The 17,572-nt window shown below is 36.9% G+C and overlaps 1 protein-coding gene across 2 annotated transcripts in view; it reads left to right on the top strand.

Annotated features, from left to right (window-relative positions):
- The first annotated feature begins 15,447 nt into the window (after positions 1-15,447).
- The window catches only part of LOC121735814 (fibroblast growth factor receptor homolog 1-like), an 80,338-nt gene continuing 78,213 nt past the window's right edge, over positions 15,448-17,572 (top strand). For both annotated transcript variants that reach the window (XM_042126776.1, XM_042126777.1), the window contains exon 1: positions 15,448-15,609. The gene's annotated coding sequence lies outside the window, so the exon portion shown is untranslated. The remainder of the gene's footprint in view (positions 15,610-17,572) is intronic.

Below are 17,572 nucleotides of genomic sequence, written 5' to 3'. Positions count from 1 at the left end.
ACATATGAATGTATATAGGGTACATACACCAAAACAACATTTTATACAATTTTTGTCTGTATGTCTGTCTGTCTGTCTGTCTGTCTATTTGTTCCGGCTTATCTCTGAAATGGCTGGAGCGATTTAGACGGGACTTTTTTTGGCACATAGCTGATGTAGTAAGGCATAACCGATGATTTTATCCGATTTTGCTGACGCGGACGAAGTCGCGGGCAACAGCTAGTATTATATATATCTATATATATAATACGTGAGCCAAAAACTTTGTGTCCCTTTTGACGAAAAACGGGGAAACGTAGGTAAATGAAAATTTGCACAGTTATAGTATATATGGTGAAGGAGTGCATCGAGCTAATATTATTTTGAAATTATGCTTTTATCATAAAAAAAATTAACAAATAAAACATTACACACACAACAACACACACACTAGGAAAAATGACAGATTTTTGAGTGACAAGCCTATACATACGAATTTATACTCTTTTATTTATGGTTGAAGTCTGTTGACAACAAGGTGACAAATTGAAAATAGATTATAGTTTTTTTTTATTGAATCTTAGATACTATTAGGCAATGCTTACACGGCCAGTCTGAGATCAGCTGAGTCCCAGAGACAAGAGTTGAAAAAAATATGATGAAGTCAATATTTTTAGTCCTAATGTTGTTGAAACTAAGGTCGAATTTCGACCATTGGGCGATCTCTAGTTACATTAATATGTCATAATAATAAGGAAAATATACGAATGATGGATATTATGTAAATTACAAAGGGTAAAATTGTGCTGCTATTTGACAGCAGCAGGTTGTAACCATGGCCCAGGAGGGAGCTTAGTCCGTAGGTTACTGGGTAACACCACAGTAAAGTCAAACATATCCTTATGGGCCGGCCCATAAGGAATCCATGAGGATTCTCCCCCGTGGAAAAAAAAAACATTTTTAAGCTATATAAACTGCCTCTTACTATTAGGTACTCAGAAAGACAGACCGTCAAACAGATAGAGACTATATTTGATATTTCGCTTTTATAACATTTCTATGGGTATAATAAAATAGGCACACCATTAAAACGTAAAATTCTAATTTATAACACACCTAATAACAAGAAATTTACAGGTGTAAGTTTTTATAAACCGTATCGGCCATTAATTTGAGGCCGTGTCGGAACAAAATAATAATTTCTCAACAACGTCGTTAGTGTCTCTACCGCATTATATGCGACTATTTCCAACACACTATAATTTTATAATGTATAGCAAATAGAGAGAGATATATTGTGTTTTCGAACTTTTTTGTATGTCGCTGAACTTTAAATCCTCAGCTAATTTGATACTGAATTTTCTTTTTAAAATGTAACGTAGAGATTTAGAGAATAACTTTTGTTCTGTTTTAAGTAGTCTAGCTTAATTTACCTGTGAACTCTGATGACAGATGTGTGGTAAATGGTAATATTTTACATTCGCGAGTTCTCAATTGGCTTGTGATCGTCTTAATTAAAGGAAATTGATCGCATCTTACTTCTGGGAACGTCCATTGAAGGTCCTTCGATGCAAATTAATGTCGATTATCGATATTAAATTAAATACGGATAATATTACTATCTATACAAAAGGCTTTGTCCTGAAAGACATCAAAATGGAATCACCGTACAGCCTTAACCTCTGATCGTAGAGACTTAAAATTTTGGGGGGAGTATTATCTCCGTATGACGGAGAGCTAAGACTAAAGGTTGCTTCGGAGAGGTAAGGCTGCTTCGAAGACCAAAGGTTGTTTCTAAGGGCTAAGGTTGCTTCGGAGAGCTAAGGCTGCATTGCAGAGCGTAGGCTGCAACGGATAGCTAATGGCTGCAATTCAGAGCTAAGGCTGGCTCTACAAAGCAGCCTTAACACTCCGAAGCAACCTTTAGTCCTAGAAGTAGTCTTAGCTAGCCGTTGCAGCCTTAGCTCTCCATTGCACCCTTAGCTATTCCAAGCGACCTTTAGTCCTAAAAGTAGCCTTTGATTCTCGAATTAGCCTTAGTTCTCCGACAGTCTTCATTGCAGCCTTGGCTCTCCGAAGCAGCTGTAGCTCTCCGAAGCAGCCTTAGCTCTCCAAAGCAGCTTTAGCTCTCACCTTAGCCACTAATATTATAAATGCGAATGTGTGTCTGTCTGTGTGTTCCCTCTTCAAGCCTAATACCGTTGAATCGATTTTTCTGAAATATGGTTTGGGGCCCGGGAAAGGACAATGGATACTTTTATCCCGGAAAAATGTTTCCCGCGCAATAAACAAATTTTCGCCCAACGGAGTTGCGGGCTTCATCCCTTTCAAAATGATTGCGAGAAATGCAAAAATAATGTCATCAAACAGTTCCTGTGCCGAAAACAAGCCATTGTATTGGTGTTTAGTATTCTGCCGATACGCAATCTGTCGGGAAATCGGCAGGATCTTAACAATAAAACCTTAATATTGTACAGCATCTGAATTTTAAACGAGTCTAAGAATTTTGTATTTTAAGAAAAAATATTTGTAGTTTTTAGGGTTCCGTAGCCAAATGGCAAAAAACGGAACCCTTATAGATTCGTCATGTCTGTCTGTCTGTCTGTCCGTCCGTCCGTCCGTCCGTATGTCACAGTCACTTTTCTCTGAAACTATAAGAGCCATACTATTGAAACTTGGTAAGTAGATGTAGTCTGTGAACCGCATTAAGATTTTGATACAAAATTGGAAAAAATATTAAAAATTTTAGGGGTCCCCGTAGGTACAACTGAAACAAAAAATTATTTTTTTCATCTAAGTTACGCGTGTGGGGTATCTATGGATAGGTCTTAAAAATCATATTGAGGTTTCTTATATCATTTTTTTAACCTGAATAGTTTGCGAGAGAGACTCTTCCAAAGTGGTAAAATATGTGTCCCCCCCTCTAATTTCTAAAGTAGGGGTATGATAAGTCGAAAAAAAATATATGATGTACATTACTATAAAAACTACCAACGAAAATTTGTTCGAACGAAATCTAGCAAGTAGTTTTTTTATACGTCATAAATGGTAAAACTTAAATTAACTTTCATTAAATCAACTGAAACATAAAATAAATCAAAAACCTTTTAATTTCATAAAACATAAACCTTATTGTTACTGCGGAACCCTTCATGAGCGAGTCCAACTCGCACTTGGCCGGTTTGTTTAATATTTAGATACTTATATGCATGCCATACAGACTTACGAACATAGGATACTTTGGATCCTGCGAAAATGTAGAGTTCCCGCGCAATAAGCGCATAGCAAAAATTATGTCCATTTCTGGAACCCTTCATGAGCGAGTCCAACTCGCACTTGGCCGGTTTTTTTAATATTTAGATACTTATATGCATGCCATACAGACTTACGAACATAGGATACTTTGGATCCTGCGAAAATGTAGAGTTCCCGCGCAATAAGCGCATAGCAAAAATTATGTCCATTTCTGCGACAAAAAGGCTTCGCGGCTGTAAAAATCAGTTCTGCGGTATACCGACAGACTGATAATATGGTTCGCATCCATATTTCTTCTGTCTGTCTGTTTATAATATTAGTATTAAAGGCAGACTGTCAAACCTTTGCAATTATAATAATAATATAATAATATCTATGGACGCTTCACACCACGTCAGTCTGGCCCCGTGCTAAGTACCTGAAGGATTTGTGTTACAGGTACCAGACAACGGAAATATATTTAATACTTTTTTACTATACATATATTTAAGATTTTTATTATATCATACACATATTTAATACACATCCATGACCCAGGAACATTGAAACACTTTTTATTCCATCGGCGGGATTCGAACCCGTGACCCCCGGCTTGAGTTGCCACATACTCTAACCATTGAGCCACGGAGGTCGTCACCACGTTTCCATACGAGTACTGTAATAATTATAATATTATTACAGTATGGATAAACAATTTGAAATTTCGCACATACATAATTTCAACACAAAAGCCAAATATGTAGATCCTTATCTATTTAATGTGGGCTAAACAGGAACTTGCAAACACCCCGTTACTCTGACCCACTTCGAAAGATGGAAGCCATGTATTGTTATCAGCATAGTGTAAACTCCCATATAAATCCGTATGAACGCAAATCTAGACGTAATCTACTTGCACGATTTACGAGAAATTCTGTTTATCGATCGTTGTAGTCTATAGTCAAAATAATTTAAAGTGGCACCAGCGGTCATTGACCTTTCTAGTCTAGGACTTGAGTTATGGTGTTATTTTTAACTTAAATTATGATATTTTATGGGTTTATTGCCTGAATTAAACGATTATTTATTTATTATTATGTGATAATGATATGATATGTTCGCATCGAGCTCAATTACGCTTTGCATCAAAACACGAGAGAGTTAACACGATATTTAATCTATGGTTATCCTTAATCCAGGCTGGTGCAACTGCGCCTGGAAAATGTGAAACAGGTGTTCAGCATTCGCAAATTCTGACCCAGATCTTGTCAGTAATTTGTCACTGACACGTCACATCCTGACGTGACTTCCTTCTTCAGTCAGAAATAACGTTTGGGCCATATTTACACTTGCAGTGACGTATAAACTCCATCCATATTATCGTCCAATCAAAATATATTATTTATAATTGTTATGTACTTACCTCTTACATTTTGAAGATAGTCTCTTAAGTCAATGAATTATTATTAGTAAACTAGACGACCCAGTGAACTTTGTACCACTTCCTTCCCAATATAAACACATACGTGGGAGAGCCATGCTTCGGCACGAATGGGCCGGCTCGACCGGAGAAATACCACGTTCTCACAGAAAACCGCCGAGTGAGTGAGTTTACCGGAGGCCCAATCCCCTACCCTATTCCCTTTCCTGCCCTCGCCTATTCCCTTCCCTTCCCATCCCTACCCTCCCCTATTACCCCTTAAAAGGCCGGCAACGCACCTGCAGCTCTTCTGATGCTGCGAGTGTCCATGGACGACGGAAGTTGCTTTCCATCAGGTGACCCGTTTGCTCGTTTGCCCCCTTATTTCACAAAAAAATAACCCTTCCCAAGACTTCCAGGAATATTTCAACACTAAATTACCCAAATCGGTTCAGCCGTTCTCAAAATATCAGTATATTATAAGTCTATGAGCGAGACATACAAAGTTTAAATCGATTTTTATTTTATAGAGGTAGATATTTTTTTTTTTTTTTTTTAATCAAATAAGGGGGCAAACGAGCAAACAGGTCACCTGATGGAAAGCAACTTCCGTCGCCCATGGACACTCGCAGCATCAGAAGAGCTGCAGGTGCGTTGCCGGCCTTTTAAGAGGGAATAGGGTAATAGGGGAAGGCAGGGATGGAAAGGGAACGGAATAAGGGAGGGTAGGGAAGGGAATAGGGTAGGGGATTGGGCCTCCGGTAAACTCACTCACTCGGCGAAACACAGCGCAAGCGCTGTTTCACGCCGGATTTCTGTGAGGACGTGGTATTTCTCCGGTCGAGCCGGCCCATTCATGCCGAAGCATGGCTCTCCCACGTCAAAAATTATATATATGGATATTATGGATAAATCCTTATTGCGAGCCATACTATGGCCCAAATTGAATATTTTATAACATTATACCTCCTACGAATTTTGTTCTTTGAAAAAGCACATTTTGTTCTTTGCATTCTGTACTTTTTATTCGGTCTGAGTATTGTTGGCAATGGCCCTTAAGTTGGTCATCAAGGTCCTTGCATATAAGGTTGGTATTGTGAAGGGCTGTCCTTTAAGTATGGTTCGATGTCATTACATAACCGTTAGTATCAATATTCAGTTAGTACTTGTAGCCTTCGATGCAATGCATTGTTTTCGATATTAATAGGATATACAAGGTGTAACAAAACATGGGACATACAGGATGCAATTAAACCTTCCGGCCAAATTTCGATATATTGATCCTTGTTAAAAATAAAAATACACGTATTTTTTCTTTTATAATCACTCAGTACTAAAATGTTGAGAAATAGATTCCGAAAGTTTCCTAAAAACACCACAATTAATAGACACTCCTACAATAGAAGCTTTTTTTTCACTTGTATGGGAAAACCCGTGACGCTGGGGCGCTTGCCCATACAAAAGTGAAAAGAAAATTGGTCTTTCAGCGCTGCTACTTTCACAGTGAACTCTCTATAAGGAACACGTCAACACCCTAAAACAGGGGTTCCCAATCTTTTTAGCCTGCGGCGCACTTACAAGTCAATATTTTGTCACGGCGCGGCGCCCTACTTTACCTAGCTATTACAAAAAAAACATAAATAAACACCTTTAATGATTATAGTTAGGTTATGCAGATAAATAATAATAAACAAATATTTACTCATCTGCCTGCTTTGTCTTATTATTATTATTATAATTTTATTTTATAACATTTGTGGTTATGGATAATGATGGAAGATCGACTCACGGCGCCCCTCTTGCCTTTCCACAGCGCACGAGGGCGCCGCGGCGCACAGTTTGGGAACCCTGCCCTAAAGTATTATCGCTTAGTTTTGTTACACCCTGTATAACTGCAATGTTTTCACGCTGGAGCTTAGCAAACGAAAAGTTTTGCTCGACGTTTGGCCACGTTTCTGTCTTTTTGAAACATATTGTGCAACATGTCGGATTTTGGTCGGATAAGCTCTTTACTCCAACTTTTGCGTAATTTTCTGTATTAGGGCCAACCCACACGTACCACAACCACAATACATCGCAACGACAAAATGTCGTCGAGCAGTGGTTACGTGTGAATGGTGTCGCTGCAGCTTTTTGTAGTTGCGTTGTGGTACCGACAAAATGCCGACGTGCGACAACGCAATGTCGCCAGTGGTTGCGATGTGCTTACGTACGAAAGTCAACGAAACGGAGGGAGGGAAGAGCGCGGGCGGTGTGCGCGCACTGTCGTTGCATCGACGCAACGTTGTGGTTGCGATGTGGTTGCGATGTGGTTGCGACGTGGTTGCGAGTTTGCGACGTGGTCGGCCGTGGTTGTGATGTGGTCGGTATTTGACAAGTGGTCGACAACGACTGCAAAATGTGGTACGTGTGAATGGTCCAGCATAGTTAGCATAAGCACGTAGACAAACGAAAGAAACTAAATTTTGACAGTTTTACCGGAAAAACATTGGAGTAAAAGTTTCTTTCGTATCTCGATATCTTTCGCTTTTGAAAATCTATAAGTCAAGCATGACGATCCGCTTTTGACATTTAGTTTCTTGATTCTGTTTTTATTTTTATTATGGCACTTGGCTATAAAACCATAGCCAGTGTCGAGTAAATGGCGGCAAATTCAAAAAATCGATGTATAGCAACCCTGTCTATAGCCGGAATTATAGTTTTGATCTACAAACTACGAATAATAAAGTTCCTTAGTTTTTATTATTCGTATTTCGTAGATCAAAACTATAATTCCGGCTATAGACAAGGTTGCTACACGTCGATTTTTTGAATTTGCCGCCATTTATTCGACACTGGCCATGGTTTTATAGCCGAGGTGCCATAATAAAAAAAAAGAACCAAGAAACTAAATGTCAAAAAAATAATTGCCGTTGCTATAATGGAATGAGTTTCTTGTCTTTGTCCACTGAAACTCAAGTCGATGGGTGGTGCCATGCTCGGGAAAAAGATATGTAGACATGGGAAAGAAACTGCCATTACTTTCTTCCGAAGAATCGACTGGGAAACCCCGTGCTAGCTATGCAGTTCATTTACAATACGAAATATACGCCCGACCACGTGGTGTGGTTATCGTGTGGTTGCGGTACGTGTGGGTTGGCCCTAAATTTGCAACATTAATTAATTATACCATTTTTATACTACTTTCTTTGTCTTACGAATTTAAGATCAGGTCACGTGCCCTAATGTGAGTACCTTTCTAAAAGTTGCACATTACCACTAAATTCTAATAGACTTTCACTTCAAAACATTCATCGTTTATAAAATTGAGATGAATCTTATTAAGTTATTGCTGAATCAAAATTGGTGTAATCAATCTTTATTGTACTGACAGGCAACTTACCTGTTGGCGTCTATTCATTATTCTTATTTCCGGTATTCTTTTACAAAATTACCCCAATAATGATATTGACTATATACCACGATAAAAGCGTGGTCAAAAGAACGGACCCAAATCGGAGTTATTTGGGTCCGTTTTAACACTTGAAGTAAGATTATTGACTATCCTGTGACTTTTTTAAAGACTTGAGTTGACTCCGTTGCTCCAAAGTTCGCCGTACATTTTTCCGAGATAAAAAGTATCCTATGTTCTTTCTCGGGATTCAAAGTATCTCCATACCAAACAGTCGGTTCAACGGCTTGGGCGTGAAGAGGTAACATACAGACAAACAGCTATATACGGTTCCTAAGCGAAATGGTAAAAAACGGAAACCTTATGCCTGCCTAGCATACGCCAACGAGATATCTCACTCTCGAGATAATTAAAAACTACTCGTCTCATAATGTCAAAATCTCGACATTATCTCGACAAAACTCTATAAAAATGTGTTATTTCGATGATAGACTTACGCGAGAAAAAATGTTTGTCATACTAGGGTCAATAGAGATGAAGAGACAAACCATCAAACATCGAGAAAACATGTAGAGTGAGATATCTCGGTGGCGTATGCTAGGCAGGATGAATTCCTCGTGCCTGTCTGTCTGTCCGTCCGTATGTCACAACTCACAGCCACTTTCTCCGTCAACAATATCTTCTTTTTCACCAAAAAAAGTTTCAGTCACCACAAAAAGTTACTTACCTTTGAACCAACTCTATTTTTTAACCCGTCCCATAATCTATTTTTAATGGCCACACAAGCTAAGTGTTCAATTATAAAAGAAATATTTTAAGCTAAACCAGGACGAGTAATACTTTGAAATCTTTATTAGATTTGACTTTCATCCCATTATGCAGCTACTGGGCTGACTAATGACAATTTAATAATTTCATACTAAATTATCTTTAATACGTACAACCTACATAATCCTTAAATTGTGTTACGGGAATATGGATTGTGCAGCTGTGCGTTAGAGGTTATTTTGTGGTGAATGTATTTTGTGATAATTCTGTGGTTTTAGTAGCGCGTGACTAACGACTTCCTACGCGCGCGACTGTCTGTCTGTCAAAGCGCATCTCAGGAACTTTGACGCGGGTAACGCGTACGGAGGCGGCTTTATAAAATTACTAGAAATTACCTGCAATTTGGTAGAGCAGGAATCCGTTTATTGTGTGGTAACCGTTTATTTTAGGCAAGAAAATTGTATTAAAATCTCAAATCACAGAGTGTCTCCATACCAAACTTCATGCAAGTCTTTTCAGTGCTGTAATCGTAAAGGGGCAAAAACTACTACAATAGGTTAACATTATAATTTATAAAGAAAAGTGACTGTGCATATTTGTTACCTCTTAAGTCTTAACTCTTAACGCTTTAACTATTGAATCAATTTGAATGAAATGCCAACTATTATCATTATAGTAACTTGTATTTTTCATATTTTACAAAGATAGGCCCAAAATGCATAGCATTTCCGTGGATACTGTATTAAAAAGGATTTTCCCTTATTTAAAACCTAGTTAAATATAAAATTCGTTCCACACTAACAAACTTACAGGACATCGTTAAGAATTGGCTTAACTATTTCAAACGCTAGTTCTATATTCGTTTTAAAAATCGAACGCGAACGGGATGCCTCAAGAAGTTTTTAACAATTAATCGTTTCCTCTCCAGCTTCCTTCTTGTACAATATTTATAGAGTTCCGGATAGTGACAGAGACAAACTATCCTCGAATCTAGGGGTAAAAAAAAATATCTTTTGTTCTCTTTCATGTCTATGCACCGTTTCAATTTATGTACAGATTAAGAATCCTTTATTTCTAAGACATCGATTGCTATGAATACACGGTAGGTTTTGCTGTCAGTTTTACCACAGACATGTAACTGATGGGTAACTACCGTGTAAGAGCGTGACAGACGATTGCATGAAGTTGATTGACGAAAATCTGGATATCTTGATTATTCTTCATGCAACCATCAGTCACGAATTTTGAGTGAGTGTTGTCACATCTGACAAAATAGGAAAAAAATTAGAAACGTATGTACCTTTGAAAATTTTGGCTTTGATTGACATATAACTGAAGAGAATTGAGTGACCGTCTAATACCATTCGTCAGTCCATCAGTCAAACATAATTCATGATTGACGAAATTGACTGCCGCTTGCATGAGCGTGTAATGGATGCCTTATCTATAGTTTAGGTCAGCTATACTCAACCTGCGGCTCGCCGGGACTTTTTCAGTAGCCTGCGTAAAGTTAAACCATTTTGAAATCTACGTCCATCGGCAAAATAGTAAAAATTCAGCGCTCAAATTGTGAATTTTTTCCACTTTTAAATCGCCAATTTTGAAGAACGTAACTTTTTAACCCTAAATAATTTTGGTTTGCGGTCCGCGATACCAAGACAAAAATAGCCCGTATAAAAATGCTCCATGCTGGGATTGAAGTCCTTTCTAGAGGTAAAATCAATTTATGTATCGCTCGCGCCTCACGGAGCCTTTACAAGGCCACAGGGCTTCTCGGAGACTTCAAAAATGTCTGTTCTGATCTATTGCACAGGAATACAAAAAGTTAACTCTACACCCTAGTCTAGATTACTAGAACTCAAAGTCTAAGTCATGAGTAATACCTAGACATATTAAAACCAGCAATAACTGTCCTAATAGATCGTAAAGATCGTGAGCACAGAATATTAATTCAGTAACAATAGCGAATAATCGCTACCGGCGATTGCGCACCTCGTGAAGTCGATATCGATTTTATTGTAGTTAATAAAGTACAAATCGAATCGAGGCAGAGAATTCAAATACTAGATGACGCCCGCAACTCTGATGCGCCAAAATTCGTTTATCGCGCAGGAACCGTACATTTTTCCGGGATAAAAAGGATCCTATGTCCTTTCTCGGGACTCAAAGTACAGTGTAAACTCCATGTAACGTCACTCTATTTAACGACAAACTGTCTAAAACGTCGGAATCAATTGACTTTGGTTGGTTGAGCTGTTCTACCATACAATGATACACTCTACATAACATCACACCCACTCTCAATAGCGACAAAATCACAACGATTGATTAATAAAAAGTACCTTTTAAGTTAAACTTTTTAATCGGGACTTAACGCGACTTATTTAAGTAGTAATGCTACTACGAGTACATACTTTTTCTCGACGTTTCGGCCGTGTTGCAACGGCCGTGGTCACGAGAGGACTGAAACGTCGAGAAAAAGTATGTACTCGTAGTAGCATTACTACTTAAATAAGTCGCGTTAAGTCCCGATTAAAAAGTTTAATTATAATGCAACGCGAAAGTTTAAAATGTTACCTTTTAAGTTACTAAAATTAGTTAAAAGTGCGCAGCTATGCACGTTTTTTTGTCGCATTGTTATCCTAGCCCGCAATAAACTCGACTTTCGGCATCATGCATTCCGAACTTTCTAAGAAATTCGTTCTTTTGTTTACAAATTGGGATTGCTTGCACGTGTAGGCTGTTTTTGACCATAACTATTAGGAGAAGGAGTCATGGCTTATTACCTATCCATTATCATATTCTCAGTTGAACATAAAATTTCAAACTGTAATTAATTATGGTTAGTAAAAGAAAATCACTATAATATATTGACGAAAAAGTTTCGATTTTTCTTCTCTCCATTTAACGACAACTCTATACAGTGTGTAACAAAAATAAGTGATAATACTTTAGGGTGTATACGTGTTCCTTGTAGAGAGTTCACTGTGAAAGTAGCAGTGCTGAAAGACGAAAATTTTTTTTCACTTTTATATGGGCAAGGGCCCGAGCGTCACGAGTTTTCCCATACAAAAGTGAAAAAAAATTTTGGTCTTTCAGTGCTGCTACTCTCACAGTGAACTCTCTACAAGGAACACGTACACACCCTAAAATATTATCACTTATTTTCGTTACACCCTGTATAATTATTAAGGACTTTGTGAATATTTAAAGTACCTACCTACCTGTTGCCATCATGGATTACGAGCAAAGGGCAAGGGCCCGAGCGTTACGAGTTTCCCCATACAAAAATGAAAAAAATTTTTGGTCTTTCAGCGCTGCTACTTTCACAGTGAACTCTCTACAGGGAATACATACACACTCTAAATTAGTATCACTTGTTTTTGTTACACCCTGTATAATATGCAATTTAATATTTAATAATTAAATTAAAATAAATAAAATAATTAAGGGGGGCTCTCATATAAAAAATACTATTTTTTCGCTTACGGAACCCTTCGTGCGCGAGTCCGACTCACACTTGGCCGATTTTATTTTAGTGGGTTAGTAAATAATTATTGTAAAATCAGAAAAAGTCTCAAGTGACAGATGAAATAAAACTGTCTCAGATTTTTTGTCTTCAGTCAATTGTTACAAATATTTACATTAACCTAAGCATACTTAAAAATACAATCTTTGAAAAAGGAATCTCGTAAAAACTCCACTTCCGCAGCATCCGTCCCAAACTTTACCTGTAACATTACCTTTATACTAACGACTTAAGGATTATTTTTAGGGATTTGGAGGTAAAATATTTGTGGACGGAGCATAGCACGAGCGCAGGAAGTAGATACTTGGTGGTATTGACTGTATCGATTGATTGATGAACTGAGAGGGGAACTAATAATGAACGAATAAACGAATTCCCTTTTTAAATTCCAGAGATTTTGAGAATGCTCTGTTTGTTGGCAAACTGGGGTGATGGGTCAACGAGAGTTTTTAGTTTTTTCTTGTTATGCTATTTTTACGTATGGGGCCGTCCATTAATCACGTGACGTTAGTAATTTAAATCCGGATAATCGACTGTATGAACAAAGGCGGATTCCTTGCAAAAGCACACAGCATAGTACATATTTATGCGTTTGTTTTAAACGATATTATAGAAAAATGAAAATCAATGTTAATTAAGCTTTGAGTTTTTCATATTATAATATCATTGTAATTAAGTAATAAATTATTATTAAGAGGTACGTTTTCCGATGATAGTCTGGAATCTGGATAATCAAGTTTCGACCGTAGTTTAATAAAAATCGGCCAAGTGCGAGTCGGACTCGCGCACGAAGGAGCTCTCTACCGTTGTACTTAGAGCTAAAAACTAGTGTTTTTTTTGTATGGGAGCCCCCTTGATTTGAATTTTATTATTTGAATTTTATTGTTAGATATTAAAGTACGAATTCAATTAGGGATTTTGTGAATATTTCAAGTGCCTACCTGTTGCCATTATGGAGTATGAGCAAAAAAAGCTAAAAAAGTCACATTTATTGTATGGGAGCCCCCCTTAAATAATAACTTTATTTTGTTTTTAGTATTTGTTGTTATAGCGGACAGATTTATACACAATCTGTAAAAATTTCAGAAGTCTAGCTATAGCGGTTCTTGAGATACAGCCTGGAGACAGACAGACAGACGGACAGACATCGAAGTCTTAGTAACAGGGTCCCGTTTTTACCCTTTGGGTACGGAACCCTAAAAACTAGATAACGCCCGCAACTCCGTTGCAAAATTCGTTTATCGCTCGGACACCGTACATTTTTCCGGGATAAAAAGTATCCTATGTCCTTTCCCGGGACTCAAAGAATCTATATACCAAATTGGTTCAGCGGTTTGGGCGTGAAGAGGTAACAGACAGACAGACACAGTTTCGCATTTATAATCAGGGCGAGCGAAGCGAGCCCTACTATATCCCACAACCTTTACATTTTGTATTTGTGGTACACTTTTCGGAAAAACTATCACGCCTATTGATTTGTGCTTTAAAATAGTAATTTTTATTTATTTGTATATGTGTTATCGTCAGTCAGTCAAGGTGTGACGACGCGAGCCCTCACAAAGCTTAGCTAGTTTGAGTATAGTATGAATTATTCTTAGGCCCAAAACCAATTTATCTTATATCTTTAAACGAGCAATTCTCGATATGTAATTGAAATTTTGGAATCGGCTCCAACGATTTTCATGAAATTTAGTATATAGGGGGTTTCCGGGGCGATAAATCGATCTAGCTTTAATCGTGTTTCATCGAATACCGAGCAAAGCTCGGTCAAATAGCTAGTTATATCTAAAATGAAGTCAGTAAATGTAAATCAGTGCAACTAGGATGTATCCTCTATTCCCGGAACATGTATTTCACCCGGTTACATTATCTGTCGCTATTCGTGGATTTGTGGCTGTTTCCTGCACACTATTAATTTGTTACAAACTTGCGTTCATCATCAGCAGTCCAATGCTATGCGGTAGTTGTATTTAACACGTTGATTGCCAAGCCAAAAAAAGTGAACTTACCTAGATGGCCAACACGTAAATTTCGTTTAATTGGGTTATTTTGTTATACTTTATAATATGTACAGGCCACGCCCCCGCCAAAAAGGTAAATCCCTTCCCTAGTGGCCAATACTAATGCCATTAGCCATTATTACGCTACGGCCACTTTTTTAAGGGTAAACAAAATCGTAAGGCACTACCACGCGACGTCGCGGGGTCGGCCACAGGGTAGAGGACGTCGCGTGTTGTGGCAATGAACGTATTAAGCACTAACAAAACACTATTTTTCGTGCACTTTTTCCACTATATTCATAAATAATTATAAATTTTAACAAATTACACGACCGGTTTCGAAATAAATCATTTACCTATTTCGAACATGAATTTCCACCAAGAACCAACAGTACAATCAATTACATATAAACGTGTTAAGCTACTTTCAGACGACGGTATAAGAGGTATATTAGTATTATTTATTTATTTATTTATTTAGTAATGTTGTAAAACACTGAAATAGTTTATAATATAGTTAATCATTATTATAAACATAAGATAATAATATTATTAAGCACAATAATATAATCTACACTTAACAATAAGAAAAAATCTGTTTGCATTTCTTCTTGGGGGCCTTCTGAGAAAAAACAAATGCTTTAAATCATAAAGTTCATAAAATTAATAATTCCTGAAACAACCTGCATTTAACTTAAATATTTAGTAAAATAACCAATTTCTTAGAGAAAATCTTGTAAAATAAATTCTTCGCCCCATTTCATAAATACGTTAAAACTACGTAATCCAGACGTGAAATGTCTATCCGTTAGTTATTTTTAATTGAGCTTACATCCTCGTTGCCGTGTTCAGAAAGGGCATTTTTTATCTCAAATATATGCCAACATTAAAAAAATAAAGCGCGTACGAAAAACATTCATCAGGCGACCAAATAAATCAGTGTTACGTAACGTCGCGCGGGTTTTCTTCATTTCCACGCTACGGCGGCGTACGACATAGCGAGCGAGGGAGACGGCAATAAAACAAAGTTTCAGTCGCGCGTACATTAGAGAGAGACAGCGAGCGCGCCTGTATTGGGGCGCGTGCGCATCCACTGAAAGCTTTGCGCGCTTCAGTTTCGATTTGAGCGTCGCTGCGTACGGACGTGCGATACGCGTTTCCTGAAATTAACTCGAATTTCGTGAACTCTTTCGTGTTGTGTGACATTTTGTGTTGTGCCTGTGACCTCAGAATCTCTTTGACAATTCTCGTGTTCGTGCGCCCGGTTTTCCTCAGTTTCCAGAAACTGGTAAGCGGTAATGTTATTTTAAGATATAATTAAATATAGAACGGGCATTGCATGAAAACATAATTAGTACAATATTTAACATGATACAATGGTGTCTAGAAATTGGAGTTTGTTTTGGCGCGTCTGCGCATCTTGAAAACAGAAACAGATGTTGGGTACGATTCAAATTACTGCAAAAAAGAGCAGAAGTAAATAGCCACGATTTACTTCTAAAAATTGTTTTTATTACAGATTTGACAATATTTTTAACTCATCTGGTATAATATTTTTTTAAGGCGTACTTATAAAAAATAAAAATACCTGCTACAATTTTTAGTACTTAAAAAAAATAAGTAGCTAGTCGAAAGTGTTTGTACAATGACTTAATGTTTTTCTTATAAAATATAAAAAATAAGTTTTTTTTTATGAGTCAAGACTGTGAGAAGTATTATAGATTTGAGCGATTGTAAACAAAAACAAAGTTTTGTAACAAAAAAATTGACAAAAATGAAAAAAAAAATCGAACGGTCCTTCGAAAAATTAAAACCTCTAAAATTTTTACAATAAAAAATAAATTAAAAAATCTCTGCCACGTTATTGATGCCAAAGTGCAGTCTATCAATATATTACATCTTCACGTTTTAATCGCTGGACTTTTTTGCGAAACGAACTGTTTTATGAAAAAAAAATGTACAGTTCAATCACGATAAATTTTAAATTGCTGCGCAACGTCGTTGGCAGCATCTATTCCGTATATTCTGTAGATCACTTAAGGTAAGCCCAAGGCTGGATTCGAACCCCGCTCCTTCGAATTCATCCCGCGTGCTGTTAACGCTCCACACGTGCCTAACAATAAGTTTTTGTTGCTAATGCTCACAGAGAAACGAGTGGAGTCGTGATGCTATTTTTTATTTCGTGATACATTTTTGAGGAAATGGGATGGAAAATATTTTTTTTTTATTTAAATAGAACCTATAATAATATATTAAATTTTATGCACAGTGTAGAGTCTGTACACAAAACAATCGGTAGCATAATACTTTATGATTACATTTTATAATGTTATGGACCAAAATTGAATTACAACAATTTGGATAACATTTTTGTTAAAATAAATCCAACTAAACCAAAGATAATCTTTACTAAGTACAAACATGTAGTCATGCTTATCTGTTGAGTTAAAAGTGATAGAAGAGTTCAACAGTTGACATGTAAATATGTAATTGAATGTTGACATGGTCTCCTTATTAGGAAAGTGGTCATTATGTAATGCTGTGACAGACAAGTGTATTTACTATTAACACTTAAGGCTAGGATATTCCAAATTCACGTTTCTAGAATGAGTAATTTTTAAAGAAAGCGTCATTAAAAAAAACTGAAAAATATATACATGTATAGATACATCTTTTAACTAGTGACTTTTACGGTTAGAAACACGATACAGATAATTTTACTCGATAAAAAAAAAATCCGAAACAACCTCGATTTTAAAAACATTTTCAGTTTTATAGGACTTACAGGGACTCAATCAAAAAATAATTTGGATAGTTCGATTACTATTAAAATTTTACAGGGAAATGTACGGATACATGTTTAGTTATACTATTTTTTATCTAAGTAAAAAGGTTTTTTCTCCTATTTCGCCCTATCATGGACGCGGCGATCGTCGTAACCGCCACTGTACAAGGCGCGCTGATATGAATGTTATTTTAATGTCTTTTACGTCGATATTCGCACTGACAGACATCGGCCTGCTAATTTAGGAATAACCTCCCCTTAACACTATTTAGATAACAATGTACACAATTAGAAAATATTTGTTAAGTATAAAAATATTGAACCTTACATTAGAAACTACAAGTATTATTGAGGTTCAACTTATTTATTTTTCGGCGAATGTTATCTACACAGTTTAGTATTTTAGACTGTGCTTTTTCAGGATTTCCACGCCATATTACCAGGTTTCCGCATGAAGAAGTTACAA

This window comes from Aricia agestis, chromosome 18, assembly GCF_905147365.1.
Source record: "Aricia agestis chromosome 18, ilAriAges1.1, whole genome shotgun sequence".
In the NCBI taxonomy this organism is placed as follows: Eukaryota; Metazoa; Arthropoda; class Insecta; order Lepidoptera; family Lycaenidae; genus Aricia; species Aricia agestis.
This window is presented reverse-complemented; position numbering and strand designations above follow the sequence as displayed.